Source organism: Typopeltis vanoorti, chromosome 2 (assembly GCF_054136105.1).
Source record: "Typopeltis vanoorti isolate ZY-2024b chromosome 2, IOZ_Tvanoo_1.0, whole genome shotgun sequence".
Lineage (NCBI taxonomy): Eukaryota > Metazoa > Arthropoda > Arachnida > Uropygi > Thelyphonidae > Typopeltis > Typopeltis vanoorti.
In genome coordinates, this window is record NC_143550.1 from 152,862,764 (window position 1) to 152,881,480 (window position 18,717).

Consider the following 18,717-nt stretch of genomic DNA (forward strand, 5'->3'; position numbering starts at 1 on the left):
GCAGCATAACATGGAAATATTACTTGAAACTGTGTTGATGATACTAATATGAATTTGAATGTGCTGGTGATGAATAGTGCAGTGTTTATAAAAGCAGCTAACACACATGTTCATAGTAGAATCCAAGCATATGCAGACTTGAAATAAACTTGGTGGGCTGCTTCAGAACCACCACTTTGGAGAAGTTTTCTCTACTTCCACAATTCATTAAACAAAAATTTTTTAGCTGTTCATAACATACATAAATAGGTTTAATTAAATCACTGTTTCTGATGCTTTAGTCCAGGCATGGACAACCTTTCCTAGTTCGGGGGCCATATTATCATTCTGTCTCTGAGTCAAGAGCCGGACCAAATTATTAAATAAAATAAATTAATATTAAATGAATTAAAACAAGTTGCTACTTCGTATTTCATTTATTTATAATATAATGCTTTGGTATAAAGCTCTACATAAATTTTATAATATCATGAATGAAATAACAATTTAATGTGAAGATTGGCCTTGTACTTCAACTACGAGACTATCAATATTGACGTTAGTATTACTTAAGGATAATCGCATAGAATTTTCAAGGTTTTCGTCCGTTATTCTTGTCAGAATTTTTGATTTATTGTATTTCACCTCGAAAAAATCTGTCCACACATATATTTGCTGCCGAAAAGACAAATGATTTTTCTTGAAAAGGCGTGTAAATTTATATATTTTTCTTCCACCAAATAAAATTTATAGAAATCCATCAAAGCAATGTTGTTAAATTGTGATTTTAGCACTAAATCTTCCTTAAGCTCAATAAGTTCCATCTGTAAGTTTTCTGGCACATTATTTACATCAGCATCCATCGGACGAGCAAATATAATGAATGTGGAGGCTTTGTTTTTGAAGTTGGAAAACGTTGTATCAAATTGCTTTATTAGTGCCTTCAGTTCATCTCCATAATAATTATAAGGGATATTTTTATGAGTTGCTAGAGTAGGAAAATGATAACAATTTTTAGCTCTTATCTGACTTTCCAACAATCTTAGTTTATTACAAAAAGCTTTGACATGGCCATGCAGTTCATGAACCAATTGTCCTTGTTTTTGCAATTTAAGATTCAGTTCTTTTAGGTATCCGGTGATATCTACAATGAATGCTAAATCACACACCCACTCATCATCTTTTACTTGGTTAATTGTGTTTCCTTTTATGTCCATAAAATCTGCAATGTCTTGTCTCAGATCATAAAATCGTTTTAACATTTTACCTTTACTCAACCACCTCACTTCACAATAATAAGACACATCTTCATAAACCGAAAATAGGTCTGCCAAATATTTCTTAAATTGGCGATGATTAAGTACACGTGACTTAATAAAGTTAATACTGGCTACTACAACTTCCATAACATTTGTGAGTTTAATCGATTTTGCACACAGATTTTGTTGGTGGATAATGCAGTGAAAATTTGTTAAATTTTCCGGATGGATCTCTAGCTCTATTGCTCTTTCATGAATTATTCCAATAAACCCCTTCTGTGCACCAACCATTGCAGGGGCTCCATCAGTGCATATGCCAGATAGTGATCTCCATTTAAGTACAAATCTTTCGAAGACTGTGTTGACTGTTTCAAATATATCTTCACCGGTAGTTGTTCCTTTTAATGGCCGAAGCACCAATAATTCTTCTGTGATGTTGAAATCAGCATGAACTCCTCAAATAAATATTGCTAGTTGTGCTGTATTGGAGGCATCGGTGCTGTCATATCAGCCATAATTTCTATCCATCGGACTACAGTATGTCTCGATAAATGAATATTCTCGAAGTCTTTTTTCTTTTCAGGACATATTATACTTGCAACATCCAGCAGACATTCTTTGATAAATTCTCCTTCACCAAATGACTTAGAATGCTTAGTGATTTTTCCGCTTACCACAAAGCTGGCTTTGACAATGCTGTGGTGCTGCATTCTTTGCTTGTTGAACATTTGCTGCAGGGTATCCAAGTTCTTCAACTTTTGTATTTCATCTTTTCGTAGTTGTCCATCAATTTTTGGGTGATTCGCATGTCTCGAAGTAAAGTGTCTCTTTAAGTGGTATTCTTTGTTGACGGATATGGATTTGTTGCACAGCAAACCTTTATTCAGAATAAAATAATAATCCTCCATCCAGTTGTCTTGAAATTGACGATTCTCTGCATCTACTATTCTTTTTTTTTTGCAATAACCCCTGACATTGTCCCAAATTTATAAGTGATATTCAGAACTGTCAAACAAAACTGTCTTCTACACCGCAGGCACTGAGCAGAACACAACATCAACGCAGGCACTGAGCAGAACACAACATCAACGCAGGCACTGAGCAGAACACAACATCAACGCAGGCACTGAGCAGAACACAACACCAACGCAAGTACCGAACTGACACGTTCACACACACACACACACACCACTAGTCAAAGCGAGAAAGAGACCTTGGTTGGAGAAAACATAGTGTGTTTTGCACAAGTCATATGACGTCAGCTTAATGTGAGTTAGTAGAACACACCATGTTTTCTCCCACCATGAATCTGACAAACTTCGCTGAAATAGATTAGGGCCAGATCAAAAGAAGTAGAGGACCCGGGGATTGCCCATATGTGCTTTAGTCCATGGATTCAAAAGTTATTGAAAGTATTCTTCATGAAACTTAGTGCAGCTATTGTGCTGCCAAGTGCCATCTCATCATTGTATTTCTTAAATTGTTCATTTTACTGAAATCGGCATAGTTGCCAATGTGCATTTTACTTGGTGGCATTTATTAATTTATAAATCCAACAATAGGACCTTGATATTTTTATTATAGTAAGTGTTAAAAAGTGCAAAAAAATAAATAAAAATGTAATAAAAAAAAATATTTTTCGGGAAAAAAAAAGTTTGTTTATTGAAATGCTCGTACTATAAATAAAAAAAAGTTATGTGCCCATCTGACATTGTAGAAAGTATGTTTTATATTATAGCCACATATCTACATGTTTTTTTTTGTTATTTATAAAAAAATGCAGAATAACTTGAAACTACTCGGAGTGAAGATCTTGAGTTATTATTCGAAGCTTTTTAATGATCCACAAAAGGTAAATCTGCCTTACATTAGTACCATATGGTTGTGCTAAAGATTAGATAACTCAGAATTGCTAGATAATCATAATCATGATAATCATAGTCTCTATGATGCTATGATTGCTATGATCCAGTATGTGGCATGGTAGTTTCACATCAGGCAATGAAATTCATTTATCACCTAGACATATTCACTATTTACAGACATCTATTCTTGCAGTGTTATTTGAACTGACAGTCTATTGGTTGGAGAGAATCAAACTGTTGTCCATTCAGCCAACCAGGTCAGTATTTAGATAAGTCATTCAACTTTTCTTATGCTCTTTAGGATTTGGGTAAACTTACAAGCAATATTATTGGTTAATATTGCTTGTAAGTTCCAGATAATTGTTGGATTTCTTATAAACTTAAAGAAAACAACTATTCTTAGTGAGACTTAAAAAAAAATTTTTTGTTATTTATAGAAAAAAGGAAAGGGACTAATTTGCTGACATTTAATTTTGTTTATCTCTGTTTGAAATTTTGGCTGAAAACAAAAGCTCTAAGTCCATGCACTAAGTCTCTAATTGCATTTGTTTTTCTGCCACTATTAATGTTTTACATAATGTTTTTTCATATAAATGTTTTACATTTATATGAAAACATCACATAAATACATTACAGTATTTTACATTCGGAAAAAAATACCTAAGTTTTTTACGATAGGGAAATTCCTCCTACCTATGGTCTCATATAGAGATAGTGGCAGGGTTTCTTCTTCCAGAAACTCTTAAGGTTTTTTTTTAAAGAGACATCAAACCAGCCAGTGAAAACACACACAGTTGACAGACATAATATGCTGGTCACCTTATATATCCATCCTTTATTGTTTTGTTCATAGTTCCAAATAAGAATGATGTCTCACATCGTTTTAAACTAGAATGCTATTGAGATATTGTAGAAAACTTGACAACTCATCCCTCTAGTATCAACCACACTAGGAAGATATTAGCCATCTGTCTTAACCATTTCTTATGTTGTATATAATATTTTGATGGTACCTTTTCTTCAGCATTTTCCATGAAGAAATCAGCAAGCAAGCAAGTGGTGGCAGAATGCATGTGTCCTTTAATTACACAAGATCTGAGTTTTATTCTCATCATGATGAGAGGAATCTTTTTTTTTTTTTACGGGCTTTATATGATCATTTATATTGCGCTGAAGGTGAGTTAGCTATCTTATATAGGTGTAGCAGGGTTTTTCATGTCAAATATAGCCAAATCAACTGGAGAACACAGTTATAGACAAATAAAATTAGTCGTCAGCAGGATGGCATAGTGTAGACTGGTGAGTTTATTTGTGTACAGAGCCCTCTCTGATGAGTCTATGGAGGCTCTGTTACATAATAATAGAATACATGACTATTATGACTCTTACTTTTGTAGACTTGATAATTGTTAAAACGGTTCTTGAGATAGTATTGGAATATACTAACCCTATAGGGTGAGAATAGTTCTTGTAGCAGCTTATGTTTCATTCCTCAGTATATTGTGAGCAGATTGACAACTTTAAGATTACCATCTAAATGGCTACAAATAATAAGAACAGAAAAAAATTTAAAACATTCTTTTATGAAACTAGATTATTAAATGACACAGATATACATTAACTATATGAACAAATAATTAACCAACATTTAGATAAAATGAAATGAAATGAAGAAATAGAAATAGAAAATTTACTAAAATATTAGGTTACTCGCGTTTTGAACGGAAATCGAACCTTGGTCTTTCCGACCAATGGGCTTTGTCTATAACAACTGAAGTACTGAGGCTCGACCTTTTTATGACACTTTCATAGTTTCAATATCGGCTTTGAAATAATGCCGGATCTAATATCCACTTGATTTTTAAAATAGAAATAGAATAGCTTAATATAAAAACTATTAAATACAGCAGCAAATGAAAGCTTAGGAAAGACCAAATTATTCAACAAAAAGAAAAAACTGAAGATGTGGGATGATATGATCAAAGAAAGTCAAAATGAAAAAAGAAGCATGATTATCATAAATTGTTAAGCAGTAAAAGACTAGAAGATGAAATAGAGTATAAAAGAATAAGAGCCATATGTAAAAGAGAAGTCAGAAAAAGACAGAGAATCATGAACAAATTGGTTTCTAATTTAGAACGACTTATATAGAATAAGACCCAATGTATATAAGATTTTGAAACACTTAAGTATAGATACTAGAGAAAGCATAAAATTAAAGACTGAATTGAAATTAGAACAGAATTGTGGATAGAAAAATATTAAAAAAAAAGATAACTGGCAAACGTTCAATAAAATGAAACGGAACTAAAGAAGAATTAGAAATCAGCTTGAAAGAAACAAATTGAAAATCATCTGAAGAAGATAAATCAGGTTCAGAATTTTATACTATGCAGAAATAAGGTTTAAAGAAAGACTTGTTAAATAGATTTAAAAATAATAAGTAACCTACCAATAGAATAGAAAAAAGCAATAGTGATCCCTATAAGTATTATAAATTCCTGTTATAAAATATTCCAAAGGCTTTGTTTTAGAGGTACAAAATGGATTTAGAAAAGGACAATCATGTATAGATCCAGCCTTTTGCCAAAAATTAATAATATATAAAAGAGAATACAATTTAGAAACACACATTACATTTATTGACTTTGAAAACGCATTTGATAGAGTTAAAAGAAGTATTTTATTTAACATATTAAAAGAAAGACAAATAGCAAATAATATTCTAAAAGCTAACATAAGTACAGTAGAATCTGCTTATTGTGATCGTGGATAATATCAATCAATTATTGTTATCAAAATCAGTCTGTCCCAAAACACACCATTTAAAATGAATGTTTAGCCTTTTGCATCTCAGAATTAAGAACTTTAAGGGATAAGGAGAAAATTTGAAAAAGAACATTTGTCGAAATCTGACTTTTGTGTTAATCTAATTTTAATCTTATTCTTCTGTAAATCTTATATTTTCTAGGCAAATGCAGGTGGGTATAAATACAGTCGAATTGTGATTTTTCGAGTTTATTTTCGTGCTCTCTTTCAGTAAGTGAATTTGACTTTTAAGTGCTTGTTAAAACAGCCCTTAGCATTATGGCAGAAGCAAGCAAAAAAACGTAGATTTATCTTTTCAAGAAAAGCAAAGAATTTTGGATTGCTATGATAAGTTGTCTAAAACGAATCAGCATAGTGCAGCTGTACATTTAAAAATTTCACACACTCTTGTGTAAGATCTTAAAAAAACAGATCGAACATTGAAACTTCTGCTCTTACTAAAGTGAGCATGGTGGAGCGAAAAAGAGCCAAATCTGGTAAGGATACTCAAGTTGAATCAGCATTAAAAATTTGGTTTAGTAATGTTCGTGAAACAATGCTTCGATTAATGGACCTTTAATGCATCAAAAAGCAGAACTTGCAAAAACAATGGGCAAAGAAATTTTCACTGCAACTGATGGATGGTTTAACTGGTGGAAAAAGTGAAAGAATATTGTGTACAAGTGTATTCATGATGAAGAAAAAAGTGCTGATTTTTTTATCAGCTTGTGCATGGATTAAGACAAAGTGGCCAAAAATTATTGCTGAATATTCTCTTGAGGATATTTACAATGCAGATGACTGACAGTTCTTTGTTGTGCTAATATGAAAGTGAGAAAGAAGAGCTCCTAGTGATTGAAAAAAGTAAAAATCCACAGTGTTTTAAAGGAGTCAAAAGTTTACCTGTTGACTACTATTCTAGTGCAAATGCTTGGATGACTAATGCCATTTTCAACAATTGGTTAATTAAGTGGAATCTTAAATTAAAGCAAAAAATTGTCTTGTTAGTAGACAACTGCACTGCACACACAATTTATTACTAAAGAACATCAAAGTAATCTTGCCTTTGAACGCTACATCGTTAATTCAACCATGTGACTATGGCATCATACAAGCTTTTAAAGCTTGTATGACGAGAATTATAGCCGAACTTGATTAATATAAAAGACGAATCTGATACAAGTACAATTGCAAAAACGATTTCCCTTCTTGATGCATTGCATTTGGTAGCAATGTTATGGAAGCAAGTCTCAGAAAAGACTATTGAATACTGCTTCCAGAAAGGCAGAGTTTTTAAAATAAACTCTGTGACTCCTTCTGAAGAATTTGAATATTTTACAAATGAAATTTTTGATAAAACCCCAGACGGTATGTCAAAAGAATTTGAAAATTGGTTGGATATTGATAACAATGTTGAAGTGGTGCTTACAATAACAGTGTCGGAAATATGTCAAGCTGTTTCCAATGAGAACTTTAAACTAGTGGAAGAAAGTGAACCTAATACAAGTATACAAGTATAGAAGAACAAATTTTAGAAGCTCCTCCAACCAATGCCCAGATACAAGAAACTCTACGAATACTTTGTCACTATGTGCAACAAACTTCAAAAGGCATTATGAGTATAAGCAATTTTTTCATGAACTACCGTATTCAGACACAACAGAAAACACTAGATAAGTTTTTAAAATAAATTTTATGCTGTTGCTTATTAAAAAGTTGTTTATAAATTAAATTTTTATTCATGTGGGTTCCCCCATTCCTTGACCGTCCCTTAAGACTGGTTGAGCCCTCATAGTGACGGATTAAGTATCTATTTTATGACTGTATATCCGTGTGTGTGTGTGTGTTCACGGGCTGGTTTGCCTGTTCTGAGGGATGAAAAACTCGAGTTTCTGGATGAAAAATCCTCCACTTCCGTATGAGCTAACTCACCTTTAGTCGAAAGAGACCAGATAAAGGTTCCTCAAATTCTGGACAGGAATTGAACCCGACTCTATAAATTAAATTAAATAATGTTCATAACAGTAAATTGAAATATATGTTGCAATTTTTTATATCCTTTGGCTTGTTATCAGCCTGTTTTTGATATTAAAAAGCGACTGTCCCAAAGTGATCACAATAAGCAGTGTTTACTGTATATATGAAAATATAATCAAATACAAATAAGATTAAATTAAGAACTATCATATCTGAGAGAGATAAATCAAGGAATCTGACAAGGATGATCCCTTTCAACTCTTTTTAATATTTATTTAAATGAAATAATAAAATGGAATAAAATTCCCCATCAAGGATTAAACTTTCTCCAGCTGTAAACTTAAACTCTCCTTTTTGTCGATGATCAAATGATAATTACAAATTCTTAAGATAACTTACAGAAAGATATTTTAAATTTAAGTGAAATAGCCAAAGATAATGGAATGATCGATATCAACAGAAAAATAAAACACGATGAACTTTAATTGACAAGATCCAATAAGAACTAAAATAGTAATAGATAACAAGTTTTTACAACAGGTGAATTCATTTAACTAACTACGATGTATGATTACATATGGAAATGAAAAAAAAAATAAATCTAGAAATATTTAAAAATAACAGGCATAATTAACTCTGTATTTAAACCTAATCTAATTAAAAAATAAGCACATTGCAAAAGTGGCTAAATCAGTTCATCAAATCACTTGGATGCTGAAGAATACTTTGATGAGCAGAGACAAGCAAGTTATTGTTCTTCTGTATCAAGCCTTGATAAGACTCCATTTCGACTACTGTGCCCAGATTTGGTCACCTAGGTTTCTTCATGATGGGGAGGAGGTTGATAGGATCCAGAGGCAAGTGACCAAGATGATAGTAGCTCTATGGATTGAACCATATGAGAACAGGTTGAAGATTTGTGGGTTGCAAAAATTGGTTGATAGGTTGAAAAGGGGAGATATGATTGAGAGATTCAAATTGCTGAAGGGTTTCTATAGGATCAATTCAGAGTATATTTTTGAGAACAGGACTGGTGGTGGGAGGACTAGGGGACATCCATGGAAGCTGGGCAAGAGTGTTGTTAGTAAGATTGTTAGAGCTAGTTTTTTACTTTTGGAGTGGTGAATGAGTGGAATAAGCTGCCGGAGTCTGTTGTAGGTGCTACTATGACAGTGAATGAGTTCAAGGCAAAGTATTTGTGAATGTTGAATAGTTGTGATGGACATGATGTTTAGGGCCTCCCTTGATGAGCCTAAGGACTCCTTGGAGTCGCCCGTAATAAAAAGTATATAATATATTATTCCTACCAGTCCTGTTGTATGGAAGTGAAATCTGGACAATTTAATAAAAAGACAAAGATTAAGAACAGCCGAAATAAAGTTTATGAGAAAACCTGCAAAGTATACTCTATTCAATCACAAAAGAAATTATGAAAGAACTAAACCAGGAATCAGTAATAGACAAAATAAAGAAATGTAAACATAAATGGATGGAACACGTTGAAAGAATGCAATTAGGAAGATTACCAAAAACAAGTATTAAATTGCAAACCATTAGGGGAAAAAACCCAGGAAGTCTTCTAAAGAGATTGAGCGATGACTTCTGGGGCTGGAACAGGCCATTTTAGGCTTAAATCCATGAAATGTATGATGATGAGATTGACAACATAGCTTGTGATTGGCAGGTCATCTGGTGTTATAAAGAGTGCCTTTGTGTTTTTACACAATTTAAGGACAGGCAGACATAAAGGCAACTTATAAATTTTTGTGAATCTTAAAACTTCTACAGATTCTAGAGATTACAGCATGCTCATAATGCTGCTTTTCTTTCATTTTATTTGACTGGATTTCTAAACCTTTGATATAAAGTATGTAGACAGATTTATATCTACTTGATCATAAACAGATGTATAGATTTTGTCCCATTTTTTTGTTTCTAAATGCATTGAAATTGTACTTGAGACTTTCATATCTGGAATTGTAGCAATATAACACTCACTATTTTCTACATCCTTATAATAAAAATTGGAATACTGTTGACAGGCTCATTTCTAACAAGGCCAAAATGCTCTCAGAAAAAAAAAAAGTGAATTCCAGTTGGCAAATTGACAAATTTCAAATGCATTTATATATATATATATATATAAGTGAGGCATTGTTTATATGTTTGCCTTTTCATGTTGCTGTTTAATGGAATAAATATGTCTATAGATAATAAATACTGACTAAATTTATTCAGTCAATAAATTATGCCAGTATTTCACCTTGGTCACCAAGGCATCTTCATGGGCACAAAAAAATACACTTGAGCATATGCATGCAAGCACATTAGCAAGAAAGCAAACACAGACGGAGTGTGAATGTAGGGATCCTACACTCCTAACTGATGCCTCTATGGATATGATGGAAACTTACTTAAGGTGTCACAGATCTTTGGTCAAGTGGGAAAACCAAATTTTTTAAGATTTGGCATATATTGTAATGCTGAAATTGATTCTAGGAATAGGGGAAGATTTTTTTCACTGAATGTGGTGATCTGTATCCATAGTATAGTCTGTTACTCTAGGCAATGAACCTAGTTCCTGTGTTCTTCGAGGTGGATATTTTCTTCACTTCACTGTTTGCCCAAAGTAGGATAGTTTTCAGGAGCAGCAGATGTAGTGAACTCCAGAATGGTCTAGATCAGTGGTTGGGCAACCTTTTTAATATGAAGGGCGCAATACTGTGAGCGTTGGGTTGCCGACTCCTCCTGATTTAAATAATTAAACTTAAAATAATAAACACATTTACAATTATGATTGATAAAGCAAGGTGCTCGCATCTGATCTGACAGACTGTTAATTGTTAACATGAATATTCTTTTTATATTCATTCATATGTGACAAAAATATGTTGTAAAAGCGAGGTAAATAAAATAATGTTAAAATTTGAAATCTCATTTTTCTTAAAAACAGCTAATCATAGAATTTCTAAGCCTGAAATGAAAGAAAAAATGCCTGTATCATGCACCCTCCATAATTTTCAAATTTTATATTTTACTCTTCATATTAAAAAGATTGCTGACCTCTGCAGGATGTGCTTTACATTTATGGAAAATACTAAGGAAAAGAAGTCTGGAGCTTGCATCCGCTGAAACTTTTAGTTTCTATATATTCGGCACAAAACTCTTGTAGTTTCTATATTCACTGTGAAATAATGTTGGATTCAATATTCACTTAATTTGTACAATCATGTATTATATTCACAGTGTTTTTTCTTTATGTTTTCTTGCATTTTAGCAGTAATATCTCTCAGATATACTGCAATCTACACTGCAAAATTACCGCTGGGAGCTCCAAAGCAGTTTACAATAATTTCTCTGAGGGCGCACTAAAAATTCACTGCGGGCACCATGGCACCCACGGGCACTGCATTGCCGACCTCTGGTCTAGATGATGGAGAGGATCTTTTGGTGAGCAGATAAAAGTAGCTAGTTCTTAGTATGCTTGAAGGAGGTCTGTATATTATACTTTTTTTGTTTTTTCTAACCAGACATATCTTGTTAGAGAAAAGAGTTTTATTTTGTGAAGGAGAAAGCCATTGGCTAAAAAGTTTTCCAGATGTGATTGATTGATTTCTGTGGAAAGACCAGTATGGTCATAGCAAATGGTTCTAGCATGATTTGCTAAAGTTTTAATGTCACCGAGTGGTAGTGAGCTATATTTCATGATGGATGTACCTTCCAGTGGTTAAGTTTTCTGTAGAAAGAAATGGACAAGGCTCTATTGGGTAATAGGTCACTTGAGTGTCAAGGAAGGACAGACAGTTATTATTCTCTTTTTCAGTGGTAAAGCAGGTCCTTGGATGTTGAAGTATACCAAACACATTCCCAACATATCCCTGCCATATGGTGTCAAATGCAAAACACATCTCCATGTAGATAGCCAAATTGTGTGTTTGAGAGAGGGGCAGAGTTTACGGCCATATTTTCAAAATGTTCAACGAAAAGATCAGATTTTAGAACGACATTAGTCCCCCTGATGTAGCATCCTTATTCAGTTTTACAATGAACTTAGGGGCTCTTTTACATGGTAGGGAAAACCTACAAGCAGATATGTTGGAAACGTTTTTAGCATGCCTCAGCAACCAACACTTGATGATCCAGTTTGCCACTGAAAAAGGAAACAGTAACTGTGCCAATCTTTCTTCTAATTTTCGCTGACCCATGTGTGCATGATAAACATTTTATTGCAAGCTTCTAGTCTCAGACTGAATGTATTCATTAATTCTCATATTAATATTGCCCTTTTTTTGTTTAGCTATAACCTGTAAAATTGCATGCACTAAATTAATTCACTTAAATCTATTTAACTACAAGTTCGAGTAATTGTACTGTCTAGTAGACACTAATGAAATATGCCTCTCCAACTTGCTGATGTCAGTTTGCTCTCATGATGCATGCTAAAAGTAAATAATTAGTGTATTGAGTTAAAATGGGTTAGAATAATACTGGAGCGGAGACGGAGAAATTACTAAATATTAAAAAAAAGTCATAAGTATGATATATTATATAATTCATTTTTATATTATGTTCAAAAATTATTGGCTGCAAATTAGAAATTCTGAAGTAAAAATTTTGTTCACATGTTACTAGATTCTGCACTCTCTTTTTGACTGACATGCATGTGCACAACTTAGAGGGAACATTGCTATCTACCTTTCCTTGACACCCCCTCTAACCTAACTACCCAGTGGATCTTTATCCTTTTCTTTCACATCACCACCATTCCCAGCAATATGGTGTCATTCATCAAACCTTAGTAAATGCAGTGACCAGACTGTTGTCTCCATAGCAATCAATCATATCTAGGACTTTTTTTAGCTAGCAGCCTTTTTTTGTTTAGCTATAACCTGTCAAACCCAATCCCCTCTCTAAAATTCAGAAAATCTGTTGTCATTTTCATGGTCAGTAGTGTTTTCAGAGAGCTCCCGAAAGCTAAGTATAATTTTGAGTGAAAATTAGAATATAGGTTTAAATCATAACGTAATATTGTCTAATTTTGGTAGCTTGTTGTGTCTGTGTGATTTTGGTGTGAATTTCATTATTTAATTTAGTATTTAACGATACGTTTCATAGATTTGAATATGGCGGCAATGCGACGTAAGATAATGGGGTCCAAAAATACGACGACATTGTTCAAAAACTGTAATGTGAGAGAGGTTGTCCTATGTGATGTGTGTGGGATGTATGCATTCCCGAATGAGGCTGGAGTTTGGATTGAAAGTGATAGTGGTGGGAGAATGTGCAGAAAATGTAAGCAAAGTGAGGAGTTGAAGTATGTCTCAGGTTGTGAGACAGTTATGGTTGAAGAAAGCCAGAATGTGAGTGAAAATAGTGGCTTGATAGGGAATTGCGATGTACAAGATGGCAATGAGAGCAGTGATCAAAGAAAGAGTGAAAGCAACTATACAGAGAGAGAGAAAAATGGTTTAAATGATAAAAAAAAACGAAGAATTATTTGTAGGAAGTGAGATTACTAGGTTGCGTGCAGTGATACAAAATGCGCAGCGGCAATTAGAGCACCTGCAAAACTCTTTCCAGAGTGATGCGGCTAATGTAAATAAACAAGTGTTTGAAAGGAAAAATAAGCGTAAGAGTGGGAGAGTTTCTGAAATGAAGGAAAGAGTGTTGTATGGTGACTTCTTATTAAGAGGAGTGATAGATGGGAGTTTAACTAAATTGTACTTATCGGGTGCGAAATTTAAAGATGTGAGAGTATTAGAGGGCAAAAACAGAGGGTGAAAGAATTGATAGTTGTGGCAGATACGAATGAATTGAAAGGAGATAAATTTTTTATGAGAGAGGACTTGAAAGTATTGTTAAAGGTAGCAAAAGAAAAGAGTGACAGAGTTAGAATGGTGAGTCTGTTGCGGCGGTATGACAGAGAGGAGTTTAGGAGGAGGGCCATAATCGCAAATGATATTATGCGCAGGTTATGCAAGAGGTGTAGTATGGAATTCGTGGACGTGTGGAATGAGTTTGATGGGCGAAAGGATTTATACAAGATGGATGGCCTGCATTTGAATGGATTTGGTGTGCGGAGACTGGAAAAAGTGTTGCTGAATGAAGTGAAAATGGATGTGCAGAACCAGGGAAACTAGAACTACCAAGGAGGGGGGGGGAGTGGATATGCAGACATCAGTGAGACAGTTGAGGGTAAGAATGTATATAATGTACCCGAGCCAGTACTAAGGACAAAAAACAGGAATGGGATATTTAGAATAATGCATCAAGATAGGGGTGGGACAAACGGATCACTGCATTTCATGTATACTAATACCAGGAGTATTAGGAACAAGAAGGAAGAATTTTTGGCCTTGATTGGCTCTTCCTGGCCACAGGTTATTGGCATTAGTGAAACATGGCTGATGGAAGATGATATAGTTAGTGGGATAGAATGTGTAGGTTATAGTGTGTTTAGGAGGGACAGAGAGAATAAAATGGGGGGAGGGGTGTTATTGATGATAGCCGATGAACTGCAGCCAAGGAGAATTGAAGTTGTATCGCAGGATAGTGAAAAGAGCTCATTTGAGGCTATTTGGTGTGAGATTGAGACTGGCAGAATAAAATATACAGTTGGGTGCTGCTATAGACCAGGTGATGGAACATATGGGAATAGATATAGGGTTGGTGAGATGGATAGATAGGTGGGTGGTTGATGGAGAGATATCAGAAAGTAATTTATTCAGGAGTATTGTCCAAAAGACGGCCTGTGACTAGTGGTGTGCTGCAGGGTTCTGTTCTTGGACCACTGCTGTTTAATCTGTTCATTAACGATATAGGGAAGGATCTAAGAGCAACAGATGTAGAAAGTATTTTTAACTTGGGTATAGTTATGTTAAAGATACCAAGCAATTTTAAACCTGGTTTTACTCAATTTTTTCCAAGTAAGCAAACAGACAAAATGTCAAGTTTGCGCCTGCAATTTATGCAAGATTAGCTGATCCCACAGGTAGTGCAAGACCAAGGCAACTCGTGGTAAACCTTTATGCAAGACTAGCTGATCCCACAGGTAGTGCAAGACCAAAGCAACTCGTGGTAAAGGTTTACCACGAGTTGCCTTGGTCTTGCACTACCTGTGGGATCAGCTAGTCTTGCATAAATTGCAGGTGCAAACTTGACATTTTGTCTGTTTGCTTACTTGGAAAAAATGGAGTAAAACCAGGTTTAAAATTGCTTGGTATCTTTAACATAACTATACCCAAGTTAAAAATACTTTCTACATCTATATCTCCTCCTGAGATTTTTATTTAATAAGGTTATAACACCTTACGGTAACTTGTTTTGGTAAAATACTTACAAGCTCTGCATTACTAAATCTTGGTATTTCTAGCCTGGCTCCCACTGATGAGACCTCAATAAAGGTCGAAACCAGTCTGGGTAGTGGCCCCCTTGCCTTTAATACAAAACATCATACATCCCCTTCTTGGAGATGTGTTTTGGCATTAAGGGTAAATATTAAGATTAGTGATCAGATCTTGCTCCACCTTTACCACGAGTTGCCTTGGTCTTGCACTACCTGTGGGATCAGCTACTCTTGCATAAATTGCAGGCATAAACTTGACATTTTGTCTGTTTGCTTACTTGGAAAAAATGGAGTAAAAACCAGGTTTAAAATTGCTTGCTATCTTTAACTATGAGGAACAGTTCATTTGTTCGCTGATGATGCAAAGTTGGGTAGGGTGATAGTGAATGCAGAAGATGTCAAAATTTTGCGGGATGACTTGGATAGATTGGAGTTCTGGGCTAAGGAGAATGGATGTCAATTTAATGTGACAAAATGTAAGGTTATGCATTTTTGGGGTGAAAAGATTAGCAGTAGTATACCACATTGGTGGAACTGTACTCCAGGAGATTGATGAGACTTGGGAGTGTTGGTGGATAGGGAGATGAAGTTTAGGGGGCACATTGCAAAAGCAGCTAAATCAACTCATCAACTCACTTGGTTGTTGAAAAATACCTTGATTGATGAGCAGAGACAAGCAAGTTATTGTACCCTTGTACCGAGCCTTGATATGACCTCATCTCGACTGCTGTACCCAGATTTGGACACCTCGATTCCTTCTTGATGGGGAGGAGGTGGAGAGGATCCAGAGGTGAGTGACTAAGATGATAGTGGGTCTATGGAATGAACCATATGAGAACAGGTTGAAGATTTGTGGGTTGCAGAAATTAATTGATAGGCGGAAAAGGGGAGATATGATTGAGACATTCGAATTGCTAAAAGGTTTCTATAGGATTAATTCAGAGGATATTTTTGAGATCAGGACTGGTGGTGGGAGAACTAGGGGACACCTATGGAAGCTGGGCAAGAGTGTGGTTAGCAGGGGTGTTAGAGCTGGGTTCTTTACTTTTAGAGTGGTAAATGAGTGGAATAAGTTGCCAGAGTCTGTTGTGGGTGCTATGACGGTGAGTGAGTTCAAGGCAAGGTGTGATAGATACTGTGAGAATGTCATATAGTTGTGTGGACATGATGTTTAGGGCCTCCCCTCCCTCGATGAGTCTAAGGACTCTCTGGAGTCTCTCGTAATAATAATAATAATTTTCTATATCTGGAAAACGACACGTGAGAAAAATTTCACATGTTCTAAAAAAGTATAACATACAGGCCTTCTTCAAGCCATACCAAAAACTACTTACCTCTTATCTACTCGCCAAAAGATCCTCTCCATCATCTAGGCCATCCTGGAGTCTGCTTCCATCCCTTGCTCCTGCAAAATATCCTACTTTGGACAAACAGGAAATCAGGAAAAACAATGGATATCTGCCTCGAAGAACACAGGAACTATGCCATTTTGGAGTAGCAGACCATTTTTCTATATCTGGAAAACGACACGTGAGAAAAATTTCACATGTTCTAAAAAAGTATAACATACAGGCCTTCTTCAAGCCATACCAAAAACTACTTACCTCTTATCTACTTCATCGGATTCAGTGGGAAAAAAATTCCCCTCTTATACAAGAGTAGATAATATAAATCTGACACTGTTCTAGAATCTGTCTTAGCATTATCATATTGCCAAATCCTGAGAAATTCAGCTGTCCCACTTTACCAAAAATCTGTGTGTGTGTGGGGGGGGGAGCATCATGAGATCTTCTGTAAGTTTCCATCAATGCACCCAGCCACCAGTTAGGACTGTAGGATCCTTCCATTCACACTCTTAGTCTGTGTTTGCTTTCCAGTGTGCCTGTATATATATATATGCTCAGTGTATTTCTTTTGCATGAGGACCAAGATGAAATATTGGGCTAATAAATTATTAACTAAATAATTTTATTTAGTATTTATTATCTTTAGATGTGTGTTTAATCCACTAAACATCAACATAAGTTATAATCAATGTCTAATCATCCATACTTGATTAGATAAATATTTGCTTATGTTCTAAATAATGGTGAAACAAGTTGTTAGCTAGGGAATTTTATTTTTTCTGTAACTATATATGTGAATTATCATGTATAAAAAAAAGTTATTGGTACACTTACTCAAAATAATGTTAATGATTAATGTTTACAGGGGAATTATTTTGAAATCAAATGAGGGAAATGAGTTGTTTGTCTTAACTTAAAATATTTATCTGACAACAATCAGATAAATATTTAAGGCTATATTATGTTGGATGTGCTCTACTATTAGACAGGACTTTTAATTACATACTGGAGAAGACCTCACCAAGAACAACATTATTTTCAAAGACACCTATCTGAAGCTTTTTTTAAAAAAAAGTAAACTGTATCCAAGTACATAAAGCCTTCCTTATGCTTTGCTTTAGAATGAGTCACTCAAACAATGATTTCAATTATGACAAGTGCCCATTTATGACTCCACATTTGCTGATACAAATGTGCAAGGGGCAATATGATAATGCTAAGGCAGATTCTAGAATAGTAGCCTTAGTTACCTGGCTCAAGCAATGGCAGTTTTTGTGTATTCTATTTATGTCATAATTTACTACATCTCCCTGTGGTTTTGGTGTTTGTGTATTCTATTTATGTCATAATTTACTACATCTCCCTGTGGTTTTGGTGTTTTGCTGTGAATTGTAAACTACAGGTAACCTTCGTATAACGTGGTTTCGATAAACACGATCTACAAATTGTAGTAATCCTTTATCTTTTCATATATTTTTCATCCCTCGACTTAAAAATCAAATTTTATATTTGTTAAATTTGCATCTGCCCGTATCGTGCATGTAGTTATAAGTAGCGATTAAGGGAAATGCCCTTTAGCACGCATGTATGTCAATTTTTTATTATTGAAAGTTGTCTTCGTTTTCTGCCAGGAAAGCACATTAAAAATCATAAGTTTGTTAATCTGAAGCTGAGCACTTTATTTTCTGGTGAGTTACATACAATATGTAATGCTTTTTTATGTAAAAATTTTATTTTTATAGTAATGTCTACTTAGTGGGCTTTTGCAATATGGTTGAAAGCGAAATTAGTGAATTAATTGATGGGGAAATATATTTAAATTAAGAGGAACTGGTACAATTAATAGATGACATCGAACCAAATGGTGGGGAAAGTTCTGCCGAAGATTCTGATTGTGATGAATCCATTAAAGAAATTAGCAGAAGGATTGGACTGGGCAAGAAAGTTAGGATGCTATTTTAAGGATGATGATCCCCCAAATGGAGCAGTTCGGAAAATTCACGAGACAATTGGATATTTGTTTAGCTCCATATTATGAACTTTAAAAAGAAATTGCAGCATAGAGGTAAGCAAGGTCTTATTACTGACTTCTTGATAACTAAACCAGCTGAAGTATGCAATGAGAATTATACAAATGA

The 18,717-nt window shown here is 34.5% G+C and overlaps 3 protein-coding genes across 3 annotated transcripts in view; all 3 read left to right on the top strand.

Annotated features, from left to right (window-relative positions):
- LOC150109529 (uncharacterized) overlaps positions 1 to 18,717 on the top strand; it is a 614,993-nt gene that overhangs the window by 464,159 nt on the left and 132,117 nt on the right. The window lies entirely within an intron of this gene.
- Positions 1 to 18,717, top strand: part of LOC150109530 (uncharacterized) — a 207,070-nt gene that overhangs the window by 176,324 nt on the left and 12,029 nt on the right. The gene's annotated exons all lie outside the window — the stretch shown is intronic.
- Positions 1 to 18,717, top strand: part of LOC150109531 (uncharacterized) — a 130,277-nt gene that overhangs the window by 61,283 nt on the left and 50,277 nt on the right. The window lies entirely within an intron of this gene.